We start from the raw sequence: 21,851 nt of genomic DNA, 5'->3' as shown, positions 1-21,851 counted from the left end.
TGTTCAATAATATCAGTAACTTTTTACATTAGTTCTGTGACTTTTTATGTCTTTATTTTTTTACCTTATCTGAATTGCCTTAAAACTGCAGTTAACACTGATCATCAACTATAATAAAGTATATTTATTATTTGATCAAATTAATTAGTTAATTAAATATAAATGTATTTAGCTTTTGAAGTAAGGCCATAGCATTTCCCTCACCCCAGAAGTTGTACAGTCCTTTGAAAGGGTAGCAAAATTTAGTATGGTCGGTTTTCCAATTTGCTGTAGATTTTATAAAACTAAACATCATATTCCCAATATCTCAATTTCTATTCTTACTTTTTTTTCTCTGCTCATCTGCTCCAAAACTTCTCCATTCTTAAGAACTCTAAGTTTAAGTTGCTTATCAATACTGCAAAAAACAAAAAATGGTTATCCATTTTCCTCTTTCATTGACTTTCAATCGTTTCTTAAACCCTACTTTCTAAATGCTAGCAGTAAGAGTGCAGTTAAGACATTAGTTACAGGTAGTCCTCGCTTAACGTCCGTTCTCCATTCTCTTGGGCCTGGAGGAAGAGCAGATTCAAGTACATCATCTGAAAGTCCACTCTGCCTTCTCTTGGAGAGTTGGTTGCCTCAAGCTCTTTCTTAACAGTTGGCTGGTGGGCCACCAGTTTTTTGCAAACCCTGATCCTGAAGGATATCAGTTCCTTATCAGACATAGACATAGCAAACAGCATAGGTATTGATCCATTTAGCTCAGTACATTCTACTATACTGGAACAGAACAGCTCTCAAATGTTACATGCAACCTTTCAGGTATAATACTTGATTGATTGATTACCAAACTGAAAGACCGTGGGAAACCCACACAGATAAACCCAAAACTCAAGGCAGGTCTGCTCTGAGTTTCTTTGAAGGAAAGTTCAAAGCCTCTAAACCACGCATGCATTTTTCCCCCCTGGATAGGGGCCCCCTCCTGCTCACCATCAGTACTCATGACACATACATTCTCAAATTACCAAGCAGTATGTTTAAAAGAATGTAGAAAATGCTATCAAACACTCCAAAAATGACCTGTTTTCCCACAATTTAATTCAACATATTTGCCTGCTGGCTCTGCATACATCTTTGATAGATCTGAATTTGCTTCCTTCCAAACATATACCAACACAAGATCAGTCCAACTACTTTTTATAAATTCCTCCTCCCTTCAGTTTGGGCCATTTTCAGTTTGCTAAAGTAACATAAAACATATAAATCACTGAAGACCTGAAATATCAGGTATGGGGCAGATTGTCATGGAGAAAATCTATGTATGTTGTCACTAAAAGTCAACACTGACTTGACGGCACATAATCTGTCAATCAATCAATTAATGTAACATAAAACTGTAACCAGCCACAATGAAGTACTTAAGTCACAAAGGTTTTAAACAGAAAGTCCTATTTATCTATACAGAATATTAACTGCCTGATACCAAATTGTTGTCAGGGTGGCTTACATCACCATGAACAAGAGTGAAACAATTCTGTATACGTAGGATCAAAAAGTCAAAGGCAATACATATGGCTATCCATTTTAAACCAGTAGAGGAAGACTCACTTTAATATATGTGTTAACTGGGCAGTAAGGAGCACCCACCCTCTTAAAATGCAGCAGAATAAAAAGATCTTTGCCTGGCTCCAAAGGGAGATGGCAGTAGGCATCAGAGAATCCTCTGAAAGAAAGCTTTTCTATAATGGAGAGGATAAGAAGAGGTACCTCCAGCAAGAAGGCCAACTCACCTCTCTCACTGTTATTTGGCGGCATTTGAGCACTTAACTTGATTGCATTAGTAGAATCTTCATTGCTTATTAATGGCTAGCAACTATATCAAAAGAACCAGAATATTAGAAACAAGAGTAGAACCTTACTTATATAAATCAAGCTGTTATCAGTTTTCCTTACGAAGGGAAGGGAAGGGAAGGGAAGGAGGAAAAGAGTCAGTATGGAACAAGATTTGAAAATATATTGTTGGAAAAGTAATCCATCAGTCCCAAACAAAGAGGGAGATCTATGCCCAAAACAGCTCCTTGATGCATTACTGTGGGTTTTATAATATATGTCACCCTGTAGCTAGTGGGATGCCAGTATGTACACATATATAAACATACACATAAACTGTACATATAAACTGAACGTACAAAAAAGGGTTTTGTTCATTTTACTCATTTATTCAAACCAGATTTAGATGTTATTTATTTTCATGAGTTTTAGACAAGATCTTTTTTAGCACATTACAGAATCCCGGAGGGGCTTCCTGTATTAAAGACAAAGTCCAGTACTGTAAATGCTAAGTATAGTAAAGGAGTGTTTTTTAGAAATACTGCCAAACATATTTGAATATGCAGCAATCAGGCCAAGAAATCTTTAAGTTGGAAGCTAAGAGCAAAACTGGCAGTTTGGTTTCTCATCTGGCTCATTTGTTTTCAAGTCTGCGCTACCTTGTAACAACATGACCTAGGCTGGCTTTACATCACAAAAAATCAAAACCCAAATTCTGTATACTTTTTGCATATATTCCATCCCATTAGTGTCACAACATGTAGAAATCATATGTTTCTAACAAGATTTAGTCTTTCAGCTTAAATTCTGCAAATGCCTATCTAGAGGTTTTATCCAACAGCCCCAAGAAAGTACATCAAAAACAATGTGGCTTTTTTTTTGGGGGGGGGAGGGTATTTTGGATTTTTGTTTTGTTTTAAAAGTAGTTCCAGTTCATTTTAATCCAAGAGAACAGCTTCCTAAAAGCATTTTGCACTGTAAATGAATACAGATCACTATGGGAACACGAACCATTTCAGATGAGGTTTTAGAAGACCATTTCAGAAAGTTTTAGACCTACAACACACTATTTCCTAAATCCACTAAAGATTTTTGAAAGAAAAGGAAAAAAAATACAATTTCTTTAGGGCTCAGATACATGGGAAAGTAACTTAAGCGAAAAGCTTTCTGTAACACAGTTTTTAAAACTACAGCCATTGATGTGAATTCAGAATGGTCTATAGAAACTACATTAAAAATGTATTCAGTACTTGAATTTACAAAGTAATTTCTTGCCAGAATATGAAAAACGATGTCAGGCAATAACCACTGAAATATATATATTTTTCCTTCCTCCAAACAAGCACACATTCTACTGCACTATCATGTTTTAGAGGAGCAGGTTAATATGCTCAAATTCCCAAGTTAAAATCTGGATTGTTTTATACCATTTGGTATGAAAGTTAAAGGCAGACCTTTAAATGGATCCTTTTTCAATTCTTTAAATTTCTTTATTTTCATCAAGTTTTATTTGCACAGCTTTACAATAAACTTGTTTTTTTTTCTTAAATTGTGACTGCAAATTGTTACTGCTCTAGCCAGAATTACCCACTGATTTTTTCCTTATTTCACAAATTTTGAAGTAATAAGATATGGTTCATTTTTTTAAAGTCAGTTAACAAAGCTTGCAATTATTCTTCTTGTCTGTCTCTTGTGCCAATTATCTCTGAAAATCCACTCTCCTGGAGGAGGCTTAAATGCTCTTTATTTTCTAATGCTGCATATATGGAATTACCCTAGAAATTCCCTATAAATTTCACATCTATTTGTTGCTCTACAATTTGAACACCACAGCTAGGCTGCTTGTAGCCCCCTTTCTTACACAGATTCAATTATATTATAGTCCTTTTTCTGGAAATGCCATTATAACCTAACCCTTGACTCCCTCTGTTGACTATCAGATCGTAAGATGGTTGGATATATGTTCTAATTTTTACACAGTTGTGAAATCATCACTAGGGTTATATACCTTATTGCTGTAAAAAGAATAAAATACAGTCACCTGAAGACAAAAATCACTTTTTTAAAATGCCTGAATATGATTTTGCAGTAATTCTTCTCACAAAGTCATCTAATATTAGTCCATTTTTAAAATTAACACCTTTTCATTCTGTTTAAAAAACAGTACTGCTGTTTCATCAATAATCACAGAATTCTACTATCCATTTGATTTTAATATTATCAGTGTTCTCACTAACCATTAGAAAATGCCAGCAAGACCAGCAAGAAACCGACTATTAATCACTTCAACATTTAAAGGCCTGTTAAACTTTCATATTATTGTCTTTAAAGTGGAGCACAACAGGGCTACATATGGATCCCCCGCCCCAAACCTCTGGATGTAACCTCCTGAGTTCTCCAAAAGTTATTACAAATCATAATTTTTAATCTGAAAGAACAGGATTGAGAGTAAACTATATTTAATTGTAACTAAAGTACAAATTAGTGAGCATAAATTAAATCAAGCCAAACCAAGCATAATTTTTGCCCTGGCCTGACTATTTTTATACACAGTACTCCACAAAAACGGCCAAAATGGAGTTTTGGCCTGGAAAAAGTTTTAGAATTCCTGTTTTAAAAAATTATTTCAATAATTGGTAACACTGGTAATATTTGCTATCATTGATTAATTACTATTAAATTAGTCAATTAACTTACTATTATTGCCTCTGAAGTACTACTGATTCTACCAAACGAACTCAGAAAAAAAATCCATTGTTCAATTAACAATAGTTAATTGAATCTTATTTTTGAAATAAATATACTATAGAGCAGTTAAGGTTAGGAGGCTTTTCATTAAAATAAAATATCACTGAGCTGCAGTGATGCATCTGCACATGCTTATTTTTAGAGCCAATCCGTTTCTGTGAGGCTTTTCCAGGGTTCTGGAGCTCTACTTCTGTGCCACCTGGTCTGGTTTCATAGCGCTGGTACTGCAGTTGTAGCTGAATACAGAAAACTAGCTTTGGAACATTCTGATTTCACAAAACGTATCTGCTCAAATTTGAGCACTTGTCATAAATTGACTTTCTAATCTACTCCCTTAAGGCTAAAAGCTCTACACATACACATGAGAAGAGGCTTGGGGGAATACAATACACATCTGCTGCAATAGAACGACACAGATTTATTATGGGGCAACTTTATTTTTAATTTAGAACCTTCAATTTCATGTAGCAATTTCATTTCCTGAAATCCTAAATTCTAGTTAAATGTTCCCAGAAGGGGAGATAAATTCTAAACAAAAAAAATGGAGAGGGAATTGAGAGGGGATTTTTGCAACCAGGGATCAAGCTGTAACCAGGTCCCTGTGAAAAATCACCCAGCAGTTTAACATTCTAGAAGAAGTTCTTAGAAATCCCGTATTACAAGGGTTTGGGGAGCTATGGCTCACTCAGTTGCAAAAGGGCGAAATGTTACAATCCTCATTCAATAGTGCCATCTAGTGAACTTAATAATTGCAGCTGAACCGAGACCATCAGCTGCGCTATGCATGATTATTTACACTTAGATCAATTTAACCTTTGCCTCCAAGGAAGTAAAAAAGCTCACTGGACATCCACTTGGTAAGAAAAGATGAATTTTAATTGATTTAAAACCATAATCCAAGCTACTGGGAGGACCTTAAACTACAAATCCGTGTCTGAAATACAACCCAAGTCATACCATCTGTTTATATATGTCTATGTGAATGTATTAAATGTTTCATGATGAATTTATTTTTTCATCAACCAGTTATTTCCTGATCCAAAATCTTCAAGAGGCTGCTGCTACTCCTGTTATAATTAAGACAAAAAAAAATAAAATAAAATAAACAGAAAAGGAAAAAGATATTTGGGGCAGGGGAAGAAAAACAGTCACATAGCTGCTAAACCTAGAACGGTAAGTGGTAATGACACACCTTTAGGCTATGTTCCTAATCCTAAACACACAGAGAGAGCAAATTATTATGGGCTGGGGAGAAATAATGTTGGCATATCTTCTTGCACATTCCAACATTACCACTTTATGTTGGCCAAGGCCAAAAATGTGGAATGTGAAAATCCTGATATTACTAGATTGCTCCCTCCATTCCCCCATTAGCAATATGGGATAAATTAACTATGCCTGCTCCATGACTGGTATGGTTGACTGGCCCATCTTAGACTAACTAGAGAAACTGAATGGCTTTGGATCCAGCAGATTCAAAATAAACAGCTCTCTTCCCAGAACACCCCATCTATAGATTATTCATCAGTATTGTCCTGCCAGGCAGCAAAAGTATTACTAATCTTGCTAAAAGGCTTGGCTGCATAAGATATGTAACAATGTAGTAGGAAATGTTTGCAAAATGCATTTTCATATTATGAAGTTATTTTCTCATTTATCTAGGATTAAATATGCAAAGCCAAAGGCTAAGATGTGATGTTATCCAGAGTATTCTCAGTGAGAGGTAAGCAAATGTCAGCATAACTCTGCAGATAGTACTCACCTGATCCAAATATTTCTCCACTGCATTTTGACAAATGAGAGTATACTGTAAGAAAAAGCTTAGGTTTTAAATAATTTCACAGAATTGAAAAGCTTCAACTGTGCTGGTCGTATTTCAATATAAGTGCTGAATCTCAAGAAGAAAATCAGCAGGAGGTAATTCAAAATTAAAAAAAACATGATATTGAACCATGATATTGTACGTGTTGGCAATTATATAGCTTCTTAATGTCTTATTTTTTTAAAAAAATCCATAAACTAGTGAACCTGAAGTAACTGGATATAATCCAATTCATTCCTAGATTGTCCTTGCAGGGTTATAAATTTCTTTACTGAAACGTTAACAGAACAGTATTTGGAAGAATTAATGATTTGGATTCATTAAGAAAGAGGGGGGGAAACATTTATATATACATACATAAATACATACATTTGTTGTTTTTGTTCAGTCGTTAAGTCATGTCCGACTCTTCGTGACCCCATGCCAGGCCTTCCTGTCCTCCACTGTCTCCCAGAGTTTACTCAAATTCATGTTCATTGTATTGGTGATGCTATCTAACCATCTCTTCCTCTGTCGTCCCCTTCTCCTTTTGCCTTCAGTCTTTCCTGGCATCAGGGTCTTTTCCAGTGAGTCCTCTCTTCGCATTAGGTGGCCAAAGTATTTGAGCTTCAGCTTCAGTATCTGTCCTTCCAATGAACTGTCAGGGTTGATTTCCTGTAGGACTGATTGATTTCACCTCCTTGCAGTCCAAGGGACTCTTTAAGATTCTTCTCCAGCAGCACAGTTCAAAAGCATCAGTTCTTCGGTGCTCAGCCTTCCTTATGGTCCAACTCTCACAGCCATACATTACTATTGAGAAAACCATAGCTTTGATTATACAGACCTTTGTCATCAAGGAGATGTCTCTGCTTTTTAATATGCTGTCTAAGTTTGCCATACCTTTCCTCCCAAGGAGCAAGAGTCTTTTAATTTCATGGCTGCAGTCACCGTCTGCGGTGATCTTGGAGCCCAAGAAAATAAAATCTGTCACTGCTTCCATTTCTTCCCGTTCTATTTGCCAGGAAGTGATGGGACCAGATGCCATGATCTTAGTTTGTTTAATGTTGAGTTTCAAGCCAGCTTTTGCACTCTCCTCTTTCACCTTCATCAAGAGGCTCTTTAGTTCCTCTTCACTTTCTGCCATTAGGGTGGTATTGTCTGCATATCTGAGGTTGTTCATATTTCTCCCGGCAACCTTAATTCCGGCTTGTGATTCATCCAGCCTGGCATTTCTCATGATGTACTCTGCATATAAGTTAAATAAGCAGAGTGACAAAATACAGCCTTGTCGTACTCCTTTCCCAATTTTGAACCAATCGGTTGTTCCATGTCCAGTTCTAACTGTTGCTTCCTGACCCGCATACAGGTTTCTCAGGAGACAGGTAAGGTGGACCGGTACTCCCATCTCTTTAAGAATTTGCCACAGTTCGTTGTGATCCACACAGTCAAAGGCTTTAGCATAGTCAATGAAGCAGAAGTAGATGTTTTTCTGGAACTCTCTTGCTTTCTCCATGATCCAGTGAATGTTGGCAATTTTATCTCTAGTTCCTCTGCCTCTTCGAAACCCAGCTTGTACTTCTGGTAGTTCTTGGTTCATATACTGCTGAAGACTAGCTTGTAGGATTTTGAGCATAACCTTGCTAGCATGTGAAATGAGCGCAATTGTACAGTAGTTTGAACATTCTTTGGCATTCCCCTTCTTTGGAATTGGAACATAAACTGACCTTTTCCAATCCTGTGGCCACTGCTGAATTTTCCAAATTTGTTGGCATATTGAGTGCAGCACTTTAACAACATCATCTCTTACGATTTTAAATAGCTCGCCTAGAATACTGTCATCTCCACTAGCTTTGTTGTTAGTAACGCTTCCTAAGGCCTACTATACATAAATATATACATACATGAATGTTTTTAGATAGGAAACTTAACTACCTTTTCCATTTCTCAAGCCTATAAACAAAAATAGAAAGCTCATCTACACAGATACATCAGAGCATGAAGAAATTCAGAATCTTAGCAAAAATAATAGCACTTTCTTCTGTTTCAAAGAGTAAGCACAAGTACTACACTCATGAGAAAGGCTAAGATCACCTTTGATATCTGTTACAATATACACATTAGAGAGCAACCATTCCTAACAATTGAAAAGAACTGAAGATATGAATATCTATAATATGAAGTCACATTACCGTATGGCATCTGTACTGCACTATATATAAAACATTTCCTTCTCACCCCTATGGGTTGTATGTGTCTTCCTCAACCTCGGGTCCTCTACCAGAGGCCTGGGAGTTTGAGGGTTCTGCGCAGCATCTTAGCTGTTCCTAGCATTGCACTCTTCTGGACAGAGAGCTCTGAGGCTGTTCCTGGGATCTGTTGGAACCACTCTCCCAGCTTAGGAGTCACAGTTGCAAGTGCTCCTACCTCTACAGGGACCACTTTGGCCTTCATTTTCCACATCCTCTCTAGTTCCTCCTTCAGGCCCTGGTACTTCTCCAGCTTCTCATACTCCTTCTTCCTGATATTGCTGTCACTGGGCACTGCTACAACTATCACCACCGCTGCCTTCTGGCCCTTGTCTACTACCACAATGTCTGGTTAATTGGCCAGTACCTGCCTGTCTGTCTGTATCTGAAAGTCCCACAGAATCTTAGCCCTGTCATTCTCCACGACCTTCTGTGGAATCTCCCATCTGGACTTGGGAGGGTCTAGCCCATACACTGTGCAGATGTTCCTGTACACAATGCCAGCTACTAGGTTGCGCTGTTCTGTGTATGGTGTTCCTGCCTGCATCTTACACCCTGCCACTATGTGTTGGACTGTCTCTGAGGCCTCTCTGCACAGTCTGCACCTTGGGTCCTCTCTAGTGTGGTAGACCCCTGCTTCTATGGATCTGGTGCTTAGTGCCTGTTCTTGTGCTGCTATGATCAGTGCCTCAGTGCTGTCTTTTAGTCCAGCCCTTTCCAGCCACTGGTAGGATTTCCCAATGTCAGCCACCTCAGCTATCTGTTGATGGTACATCCCATGCAGGGTCTTGTCTTGCCATGGCACTTCCTCTGCTTGATCTTCCTTCCATGTCTGCTGCTGCCTCAGGCATTCTCTCAGCAGCTCATCTTTAGGTGCCATCTTACTGATGTACTCCTGGATGCTCTGGGTCTCATCTAGGACAGTGGCTTTGACACTCACCAGACCCTGCCCTCCTCTTTCCACCTGGTATACAGTCTCTGGGTGTTGGACTTAGGGTGGAAGCCTCCATACATTTTGTGTGTGTGTGTGTGTGTGTGTAAAAAACACAATTGCTTTAAATGGAGAAAATCTCACAGTCGTTGCAGAAAGGGATATCTAGAAGCTCTCACAAGGGTGTATACAGCCAACCTTCCCTTAAGTTCTCAGAGTAGCGAGCTACGGATGTCCCATTATGTCACATCACCATTTATCTGCAATCACTGAGTGCCAGGACTGGATAGTTCCTAAAGCTATGTGCACTGTACATAGTCATCTAAATTGTGAAGGTGCGTGAGTTCAATGCCTGGGAGAGCGTTTGAACCCCCCGAGAATAACATCTGGCTATCTGTGTCTGAAGAAACCCAACGAAGGATAAAACCTGTCAGGTACCTCCTGGTGGTCAATATAACTGAAAAATACCACACAGGATATTCACTGGGTAAAATACCCCAACTCCAGGCAGGGAAGCTGGGTGGCATACCACATAAACATACAGTAAATATTGTATTTTGTATGGTTGCCATACTTCTCTCTCCTTTTGTGGTTTGTATGTTCTAACTTTTAATGATCATTTAATTTTTAATATGATTGTCTATATTTTTATAATGATTGTTTTTATATTGTGGTTTTATCTGATCATTGTACGCCGCCCAGAGTCACTTTTGGTAAGATGGGCAGCTATATAAATTTGATATATAAATATAAATAAATCAAAAAGAAATCAAAAAGAAAAAACAAAGAGAACCATGTAACAATAAACAGATGATATATAAATACAGAATGAAAAATGGTGATTAAGCCCACAATAAAACAACCACAGGGGGACTCCCACTGGCCCCTAATGCCTGGGGAAGAGCCAGGTCTTAATGGCTTTCCTAAGGGCAAGAAGAGTTGGGGCCTGTCATATATCGGGGAGGGGGGGATCATTCCAGAGAACAAGGGCAACCACAGAAAAGGCAGGCTTCCTATGTCCCATAAGATGACAAGATTTAAAAGGAGCCTGGAGCATACCTTCCCTGTGGGAGCATGAGAGGCAGGGAGATGTTCTTGGGAGAAGGCAGTCCCTCAAGTAACCTGGTCCAAAGCCATGTAGGGCTTTAGAGGTCATAACCAGCACCCTGAATCACATCCAGAAGCCTATTGGGAGCCAGTGCAGCTCGCAGAGTAGCAGTATTACATGGGCATAATGAGATGCACCCATAACTACCCATGCCTCTGCATTCTGGACCAAATAAAGCTTCTGGATAGTTTTCAGGGGCTGCCCCATGTAGACCACATTGCAACAGTCCAATCGGGAGGTGACCAAGGTGTGAGTGACCATAAGCAGGGCCTCCCAGTCCAAGAATGAGCACAACTGGCATAATGTAATATCTGTATCTCCCTGCTCTAAGAGTTTAAGAGAAGACGGACATTCTTAAAATCTAGCTTACCTAAATCTGTCCCTTGCTGAGATATTATGCATTATGCTGCAGGTCATGATAAGGACAGGAACATGCACTGGCAATGTGTATTTGGAAGGTAGTGGGAAGCAGGGTAGGAAAAGAACGGTAAAGCAGAAGACCCTGCAGACAAAAAGCAGAATACAAATCAAACAAACAATAAAATTACTAATTTTCTGGGCTGCAACAGGAGTCTCTTCCAAAGCCATATCAGTTGTAAGGCCACTGCCGAACCCTAGAGTTTTACTACTTCTCCTCATGACTGTTGCGGCCTACAGTATATGTATGCCATCTCTGGGTGAGCAAGCAGGGAGAGAAGCAAAGTGAAATAGTAGAAATTTCCACTCTTTTTTCCCTGCCTCCCTCCCGCCAAAGTAATGCCAACTGAGCCCAGATGGGGAAGCCAGCATGCCCTCCATGCCCAGGGAAGAAGGGAAACAGAGTTCTCTGGCCCCACTGCAACCAACATTGCCTGATGGTATCTGCCCTTTCTCTGGACACTCCTCTGACCGAGCCGTGTGTACTTCTGGGGTAAGCAGCACAAACAACACTTGATTGCTGCACATACTGCAAATGTAATGTCAACTCCCACTGGTTGACAGACAAGAGAAGGAGAGTAGAAAGCTTAGCTTTCTAAGAAATAAGTCACCTAATTTTCTTTTTTCCATGTTCTCTTCCCCTCCACTTGCTGATTACACTCTCTCTCTCCAGTGTGAACCTCTCCGAAGGATTGAATCATATCCCATATTTTTATTAGTAAAATATGCTATTTTACTATCTGCATGTTTCCAAGTTGGCCCTTAATGTTGAAATAGTTAATTGCCTGAGGAGACAAAGGGATAGAAATACTAAATTATAGAATAAATTATACTAAAGAGATATGCTGAATTATAACTAGGCTGGGGCACAGACAAGAGTATACACAGTAAGAGCAAAGTCTCCATAACCCCCAATCATATTACACAGGTATTTTTTAAATTATTATTTAAAATAATTTAAGTGCTTTTCTTTAAAAAACTTATATAAGTGAATAAAATGACATTTTAAAAAAAGAGAATAAAATACTGTATTGTCTAATACCTGTCAGAAACCATCCAGCGACGTTAGATCAGGGAGAACAGGCCCCGCCTTTTAAGAAGACATAACACCATTGCTGCATGGACAGCACTGGCTCGCAGTAGGCTTGCAGGTACAATTTAAGGTGCCGTTCGTCATCTTTAAAGCGCTATATGGCATGGGGCCAGGTTACTTGTGGGATTGCCTCCCCCATTGGTTTCTGCCCACCCCATCAGATCTGGCAGAGTGGGCATACTCTGGGTGCCATCAATAAAACAGTGTCATCTTGCAGATCCCTGGAAACATGCCTTCTCTGCTATGGCTCCTGCGTTACAGAACAATCTCCCCACTGAAATATGGATACCCCCTACTCTATTGGCCTTTCTGAAGACCTGGCTCTTCCCCCAAGCATAAGGGTTGGGATGTTAGCATGGGAGCTCTATCATGGCTTTGCGATTTTACAGAGCCTCGATGCAATTTTAGTTGGTTCTTTACTTAATGAAATTCTTTATTTTTACTTTATTTGCTGCCCGGCATTTCTTGGATAGATGGGTGGCCATATAAATTGGTGGCTGTATATGGGTGGCCATATAAATAACCCTGAACATATCCTCACATCTCACAGCATAAAGATGCCCTGCTAATTGTGCTTAGAGAATATGTCCTCATGATGAAGCCTTTGCTTCATCTCCGATACATTGGGGGTTTATGTCATCTTTGGCTGCCCTCAGTTTTATAATTTATAGTTTTTTCTTCATGTAGAGAGTAAGGAAGATGACCTTGACAGAGAAATGCAGGAATCGTTGCAGGATTTTTTTTGCCTACTGCCATTTTTTAAAAGTCCAGAACTACAAGATAACATTTGGAAGCGACTCTGGTAGAGACCTCCCTAATTCATTGGAGGAGGAGGAAGGGGAGGGGAAGGGGGAGGAACACTACAAGCAGACTTGCAAAATTATTATTACTGATTTGGTTCTGGTCCGGTCTACTTAGGGCTGACACTTCTTCTCTTAACAAATTCTTGACTTATAAACATTCAATGATGCCTCATTGATAATGTTAGTGATGACACATTCAGGGATTGAGATCTGCCCAATTCCCACCGGCCACTCTGAACTGTTTCCGTCATGCTCCTCCCCTCCAATCACTGGCCATTGCCCTCCAAGCCCATTTTGGCTTAGTCTGCAGAACAGACCAGGCACTCAGATTCTACAGATTGCCTAATCCATTGTTTCTCAATCTCAGTGAATTTAAGTGGTGTGCTAGCAGGGGAATACTGGGAGTTGAAGTCCATACCTATTAAAGTCACTGAGGTTGAGAAACACTGGCCTAACCAACACTTTGCAATATGTCACTCACCATTATGCTGTCTTCTAGACATGGGTCTAGTTTTCTTGCATTTTGTGGTCTTTTGAAAGAATGGTAGATCTGCATTTAAAGAACAAGACCAGTGCTCCTGCATGTGTGTGTGCCTTTGGGTCAGTGTTGACTTCTGGAAACTACCTGGACAAGTCTCTGCAGTTTTCTTGGAAAGATTCCAGAAGTGGTTTGCTCTTGCCTCCTTCCTAGTACTAACAGAGAAGCACTGGCCCAAGGTCAACAGATGGCTTTGCATAGAAAGATTTTCTTGCATATAAAATCAATTTACTCTAGGAAAGAGAGCTTGGTTCTGCTAGGTGTACATTGTTGGTGTTCCAAAGGAATATATTACAGATTTTTCATTGCTTCTGCCAACAATGGATTTAGCACGGCCATGCTTCCTACTGTTTTTATTACTTTTGAAGGGCCATTTTGGGGAAGCTGGGGTGAAATTGGCAAGAGTGCTGCCAGCTTCCCATTCCACCCAGTGACAGAAAGTCTAACAAACCTGCATCCAAAAATAGCATGGCTGCCAGACTAGTGGATCAAGGGTGGAACAAGGATGAAGCGGAAGTGAAGACCTCTCCACCAAAACAGCTGTTAGCTGGGCAGTTTTTGACATGGGTTGCTAGACTTACAGAAATAGTCCAAGTGATAAGATACCAGAGCAGAGCACCTCCGTACCAGTGACCTGTCACTCAGGCAACTTGAAAGATAGCTATCCCTTCTTCTCAGGCACCTGCCCATATTTGCCAAAGGCCACCCAGGACAGTAATGCTGTTATTTTGTCTGATAAAGCTGTGTGAGAAATACCCCAAGTGCTGTCCTTAAATTGGCCTTCAATAAAGCTATAAGCACAGGACCATTTAGAAGCCTTCTTAGAGCCCAGGTGTTGGGACAGCAGAAATTTTGCTGGCATGGTTAATGCAGCCATGAGGAAGAACACACAAGCTTTTTTCAGAATGGACATAATGTTGTCATAAATCACTGAGTTTGGATTCGGGGGCAGGGAATGGTGGTTTTTAGCTATTGGTTAAGAATGCTCTGCCCCCAGGACAGCATGAAAGCATGCGATGAGTTTCATCTTCTGCTTCCAAGTTTTGCTGGGGGAGAACTGAACCCCAGTGCCTCCATTCTTTAAGCTAAAATGCTGTGATGAGTAACCCACAGCCAGCAGATCCACGTAGCCCTCATCTCCTTCTCATACCCGCTTGCAGCATAATTTCCCAGCACTTTCTGACATGAGTTTAAATAAAATAGATTAAACCTTTAATTAGCCTTAACTTCCTATAATTAAAAAAAAAAGAGAAGAAAATTTAGCGAGGGGATGCTAATAACTTATCTTGTCACCTGCAGCTGGGCAGGCAAGGAGGAGATGTTTTGGGAGACATCAGTCCAAGGATCTGGGCATGCTCAGATACAGTGGGAGATGGGCCTGCAAACATATAGTAAGGACAATCATTTATTCAACAGCTTAGAGGGCAAAATAAGACAGTAATTGATTGATCGGCTTTGGCCAGTCAAAATCTTCGCCTGTAAGGAAGACAGAATTTAATGTATGAATGCCAAAAAGTGAAGGCCCTTCAACATGATTGTGCTTTATATCATGTTAGAAAGATACAGACGGTGATACGAATTGCTCACCAAGGAAGGTTCACATTAAAGGAGAACCATGACTGTGACTATTCTCTGCAAAGCTTACTCCATAACATCTGAGAACCTGTGTAGATGTCACTGAGTGTCTTTATAGTGGAGCATAGCATCCAGCTGTTTCTGTTTAATCTGCCTTTGCCTGCCTGTCTGCCTTTTTGCCACCAGAATGCCATTCCATTTAAATTACCCGCATCAGCACTTTTTATCTCCTATTCTGTTACTAGCATGATTCCTTGAGTAGCCATCCAGTGCTCTCTTCAGGTACCTACATACTGTCTGTTTATTGTAGGGCAGGATTTCCTAACCAGATTGCCTCAGGAAATGGGCTGTTCAGGGGAGGAAGCACAAGCAGAGAATGCTGCAAGAAAGAACTGGGGAATTTCCTTGTGCTAGGATGCTCTTCTCAAATGTGATGGACAATTAAACAACTGCTATTCAGTGTACAAGTCTAGATAGCTTCTGTGTGCTGAATGGTTTGCAAGTAGGAGAGGCATATAATCTCTGAAAGTGAAGACACCAAGTGGACCAGTATTACCCCATCTTCAGGATTTAACTGATGGGCTCCATTAGATTTGAACCTAGATATTTTAGATTTCAGAATTTCATGTCTCAACTGGCAAGGCCACCTCTGGTCTTGATCTCAGCTTTGTTCTAATATTGGTAGTTATTTTTTTCTGATTGATAATAGCCCTTTCTGGGCTCAGTTTTATGCTCATTGGTCTTACTGATCTGCATAGCTGTACAATATCCATAGTCGCTGGGAGTCAGGCAGTATACAAATCTAATAAATAAATAAAATGCTGAGAAGGGGAAAGTAAATCACAACAAAATCACCATACATGACAGTATGTTCTTCAAGACCATGAAGTGAGCCCAAACAACTTTGTGTATACATTGTAAAAATTAAGGCAGTCTCAATATGAATACCATTGGACGTTATTTTCCACATCAGCCCTACCCCATTAGTTATAAAAGCACAATGCATTTTTGGTTGTTTAACTTTTTTTTTTTTTAGTATTTGTATCACATAAAGAGAAAGGCACTTGTAGCATGCTGTGCATCAGGTAGCAAAAAAGCCTGTCTTGCTTTTGGGCCTAATATCTTGGCTGTGGCAGTGCTTGAGGCAGCAAAAATGCCTTCAGCTAGCCTTAAATATAATTACTGTTTTCAGGAATATAATGGAGTGAATCTATGTTTTCCTGTCTGGGGTCCATGCCAAGATTACAAAAGCCTCCTCCACACCTACCAAGTCCATTCAAAATATTGTATTTTAATTTATACACAGAACTGTAATAAAATATAATTACCTTTTTGATAGGATGGTATTCACAGCACACATGCACACATGTATACACAAAGAAAGAAATGTTACATACCCAGATATTGAGCTCATGCCATTATATTCATACCATATCTGCATATATTCAAACACTCTTCTCAATTTGTGAGGTTGTCTAAAAGAAGTCAAAATGAACCTAATAAAGAAGCTGGCGTTGAAGTGGTTGCTAATCTGTGTAACTAACTTCTCAAAGTGGTGGGGAAAGAAATGCTTGGGGTTGATAAAAGGTTTCCTTAGTAAATTATAACTGGCTCCAGTGAAAGGCATTTACAATAAACACAAAATGTCTGCAGAGCATCTGTTTTACAGAAGAAATTTTACTCCATGAATAAGTTCTAAAAACTTTGCCATAAATAATTCATGTCTGCAGTTCAAGCCCTATTATCAGTCCTCATCATTTCAGTTGGTTATTTGAAGAGAGAGAAGCAAAGCTTTTTCTAGTTTAAGTTGTCCAGCATTTGAAATGGGGACTTTTATAATTATACACTTACATACATCACCACCCTATTTTTCAGTTTAACAAAACAGCTTTCATAGAAGGCTTGGGTTAAAAACTGCATATAATGATGACATCATATTCTGATTTTAGTGCAAATGTATTAAATGTGCAAGAGTATTTTCAGAGACAGTTTGTGAGAGTATATGTATACATAAAGTACTTGCTGGAACTTTACACTTTACTAGAGATTTAGCAGGACTTTGCTAAAGGCAAGATTTCAACAGCACTAATAATAATGTTTTTTAAAAATCCTTAGAGTTCTTAGAGTAAAGCATGCGAGGTCACTACATTTAAGAAAGAGAAATAATAAACATCTGTGCTAGATTTCCTCATGATTAAAAAAAAGAACAGTATTCCTTAAAAATCACATCAGAGAGATGTGAAACAAAATTTGAGAATGAAAGTCAGGAATTCTACATTTTGAAATAGGGATGTTTATTACATGTATTGTTTTAAATTATTTAACTGACTGCTGTTCACAAACATGGAAAGCTCAGGCAAAGTTTCCCACGGAGCTATAAGACTTACTGGAAGGCCTTGAGAAAACAATCACTCACCCTACCCTACCTCAAAAGGCAGTGGTATCTTCAAGCTGCTGGAAAAAAATATAGTCTCTCAACTTGGGCATCCTCCAGCTTGTGATCTTCAATTCCCTCTCAGGAATGAGTACAGTAAGAGAATTTGGGCAACTGAAATACACTTGAAAGAGGCTGAAGGGCTATAAAACTTGTCCAATGAAAGCAACCCCTCTGTGAGTAGATTCCACGGAATTTCCACCTCGCCATTACTTTGGCTCATCGCAGATGGTCTGGAGCAGTGTTTCCCAACCTTGGCAACTTTAAGGCATGTGGACTTCAACTCCCAGAATTCCCCAGACAGCAATCAGTAATCTTAGTTACACAGATTAGCAACCACTCCAACACCAGCCTCTTTATAGGTTCATGGCTGGCTGAGGAATTTTGGGAGTTGAAATCCACACGTCTTAAAGTTGCTAAGGCTGAGAAACACCAGTCTGAAGGAATCTCTCCAATGCTTAAGCACTGGAATTTCATTAATAATAAACCTTTAATTGTAATTATCCTGGCATCTTCCCCCATCTTCCCTCTTTGGTATCCAACCCAAAAATATTAAAGCTGGCCACAGATAAGCTGATTATATACAGTCCATAAGTAGTACTGGCCTGAACCATTACATTATCCTAATATTAATAGCTCATGTTAATCACAAAACTAATAATATTGGGCTATTATTATTAAACATTTTTCTTAATGATAGGGCTCTAAGACTTTAGATATATTTTCCTCAAGCAAAGAAGTGATCTTTTCCTCCTAAAAATATCATGCAGGTAAAGCCATAAAATAAACAGGATAAAGCAATTGTTTATCTGATGGCTAAACTCAGCTGGGCCATCTACTTTGGAATAATGTTGCTGAGTAATGAAGAGAGAACCATTTGATAAATGGATAGATGTTGGCAGAACTCACCCATCTTTGTTGTTATTAATTTAAAAGTTCTCCTATTGATGAATACAGAAAAAAACGAAAGAAAGAAAGAAAGAAAGAAAGAAAGAAAGAAAGAAAGAAAGAAAGAAAGAAAGAAAGAAAGAGCCAAGCTGGAAAAATTACCTCATATTTTGCAAACAGTAAGAATTAGTTTTTTTTAAAAAAATGTAGATGATATTAATGATAAGGTTTAATTATTGCAGACATAACAGATGGCTTCCCAACATTCCTAATACAATGTGTGTTGCAGTGTTGTTGTGTCACTATCTTTCTTCATCAGTGCCATGACCCAGATTTTGCCATCCCCGACTTCCTTAATTGACTTCCATGACTAATAATAGAAAATGAATTAATTCTTTGTAGACAGGTGACGCATTGGCCCAAGTAAAGATAGAAGTTAAAGTAGAAGTTGTTGTAGGGGTTTTGCAACTTCAACAAAATATTCTGCAAAAATGCTGTTGTGATAGAACAAGATCACCATAAATGAACGGAATTAAATTATATACATATAGGCACAATATAATGGGTCCAACATTAAAGTTGAAGCAACATGATTAATACTGTACATTGCATATGGACAAGTGTGATACTATTTCTGGAGTAATTTTAAAACTTTATTTTAAAGTACCTTTTTAACTTTGGGTCAAAATACTGTAGACCTACAATTTTCTGTATACTGGCAGTGGTGACTTCTAAGAGCAGTTTGATATAGAAGGCAATTACAATGTCACCTATTCAAGCCATAAATCACATCCTCAAAGTCTTTTAAAGGAGTTTGGAACAACTGATACAAAAAATAACAACTTGGTATAAACATTGGAAAAACCATCTTTAATCACAGATGTTGGCTGAATACAAAATCCTGCAAGTTGCTCAGAGTGCAAACTAAAGATGAAATGTGTTTTTCTTTGTGAACTGCCCATTGATTAATTTAACGAAATAAATTTCTAATTTACACAATTTAAACCACAACTTGGTTCTTCTGCCTGCATTTTCTCTTTACAAGTAGTCCTCGCTTATGACAACACAAATGCTCTGATTTCTGGTTATTCTAAGTCTAATTCTATCTGGATCCATTGAGATATAAGAGAAAGTTTGGGAATCCTGGGAATTATGAAATGTTTCAGCCCAGCCCTAATCATGTGTAAATAATTGCTTGTTCTTTTGTCATTTTACTTTTCAAAGGACTAAATATCTTCTATTCGTTCAGGGAAAAATTAAATACTTGAATGCACCCACTATTAAGTATGCCTCTATTTAATTTACACAAAGCACAATAACAAACACAGGGCATTTGTGAATAAGCCTTGCTCACAGTCAGGCGGTATAAAAATGTCTTGTAATGAAACCTGTAGGAAGGAAAGCTGCCACTTGAACAAGAACTTCTTTACTGTTAAAATTTGTACATGGATAACAAAAATACCTTTAGTGACATTTGGAGACAATTTCTGCACCTATCTGTCCTCATGAAAAGGAACAAGTATTTCCTAAACGAAAAGCATTCCATCTTGCTTCCTTCCTTCCAAGAGGTGTCAATCTCGAAGCGAATATTTGTCGCTCAGGGTTGAACTGTGGAGTCCTTGGTGCTCTCTGGGCCTCGTTGTTTTCTTGCGAACGTTTCATTGCCAGACTAGGCAACATCTTCGCACTGAAGATGTTGCCTAGTCTGGCAATGAAATGTTTGCAAGAAAACAACAAGGCTCAGAGAGCACCAAGGACTCCACAGGTGTCAATCTGCACATCAGGAAATACAACCTCATGCATTTATTTAGAAGCATCAAAATGGGCCTGATGCAAGGAAGACTTTAAAATTCTTTCCTGAAAATGTTGCTTATTCTACGTTTTATCACACAGATTAGTCACAGAGGAATCGTATGGTAGCTAAAAAGCATTGTGAAGACAACTGTAAACTTTAATAGTAAACCTAACATTTTTATAGCAATTTTCTGGACATGACTTAATGACTGAACAACAACAAAAAATACCAAATTGACCATTGTATCCTGCTAAACTCTTACTATCCAACGTTCATGCATTTCAATATGTTGATTAGCAATATGCATTCCTAATTTGTTACAGAGAAAAAAAAAACAATGATCCACTCCATAGTGACTTTATTATACATCCTCTGAGATCACTTGTAGAGGTTCACATTCAATCAAGCCACAGTGATGAGTTGCAAAAGGCAAAAATTGAATACAAATGGCCCCAAAGCTAGAAAAGGACTGACAGAAGGATTGGCCCATCTCTGTGTAATGTAAGGAATGAAGCGTGCTACAATAGCTTGAAAACTGCTTGTTCATCTCTTGTTTTGGCATGAAATATGCAGCACAGAACAGCTGAGACAGAATTCCAGTAGCTAGGAGTCACCTTCTTATGGCATCTCTTCTTCTCTATCACATCTGATTAATTCTGATTAAGCTTTTACCCCATCAAAGCTGGCAACCAGCAATACATAACTTCTCTAAAATCCTTATTTTTAAATAATGGTGCCAATCTTCGGTATTTGCACCAGATATACCTCAAAACGTTACTGTAAAACAGGCCGCAGGAAATGATGCTCTGCCATAATCCGTACAATGGTTTATGATTTAATCAAAAAGATTAACTCTTGCTAGAAAAAAAGTTTGCAGGAATTAGAACTAAGCATGCCATCCTAGGAACTGTCAGATAAAAACACTGATCCAAATCCAGTTAGGGGCTGTATGAATGCTGAAGCCAATTTCAATATGGCACATACAGATATTCCTAGCTGGAAGAGGAACCACATGTGAAAATGAGAATATTCTTCTTAGGTCTCCCTAGACCAGTAGGCCCAAGTTTAACCCATGATCAACCGTTTGCATTCAGCCCCAACTCCTCTTTTGGGAATCTTTAGATCCTCCTTGATTCTACTATTAAAAATCAGCAGCAAACCCTTAAGCAAGACCAATATTTGGTAGAAAATACAGTAAAAACAGCATTAAGCCTTGGATAGAAAAGCTGTTTTAAAGAAATGCAAAATCACTTTCTCAAGAAGTAGTAAAGGGTCAAAAAGTCCCTTCAATAAATGTAAGTGGATATGCAACATTGACGTAACGTAACTAGGATCCAGAATTCAGTTCTAACGCTGGCTGCTTTGCATAAACTTTACTGAATGACTGTCAGGGCCCTGTGTGAGGAAAGGAGTGTACTATGACATGCAGAGACACCCGCTCCCCCAGTATAAACATCACTCATATAAAGTATAATAGTTTACAGTTACGTTCCACAGAACTGCAAGCCAGAAGTTAAAAATGCCATTGCCAAAGCATGGGGACCACTTTCAAATGTTTATGTTCTACTTGACGCTCGGGAAGTGGATTGGAGAGTAAGACCACTTATAAAACTATTAAAGAAAGTAAGATTGCAAGCATCCAGTTTCCATTTGTTTTTTAGA

General features: G+C 38.7%; 1 protein-coding gene across 1 annotated transcript in view; it reads right to left on the bottom strand.

Moving 5' to 3' along the window:
- The window catches only part of ERC2 (ELKS/RAB6-interacting/CAST family member 2), a 630,778-nt gene that overhangs the window by 508,995 nt on the left and 99,932 nt on the right, over positions 1 to 21,851 (bottom strand). The gene's annotated exons all lie outside the window — the stretch shown is intronic.

The sequence above is a fragment of the Candoia aspera genome, chromosome 2, assembly GCF_035149785.1.
Source record: "Candoia aspera isolate rCanAsp1 chromosome 2, rCanAsp1.hap2, whole genome shotgun sequence".
Taxonomy (NCBI): domain Eukaryota; kingdom Metazoa; phylum Chordata; class Lepidosauria; order Squamata; family Boidae; genus Candoia; species Candoia aspera.
The sequence above is the reverse complement of the archived record's forward strand: the minus strand, read 5'-3'. Positions and strand labels throughout refer to the sequence as shown.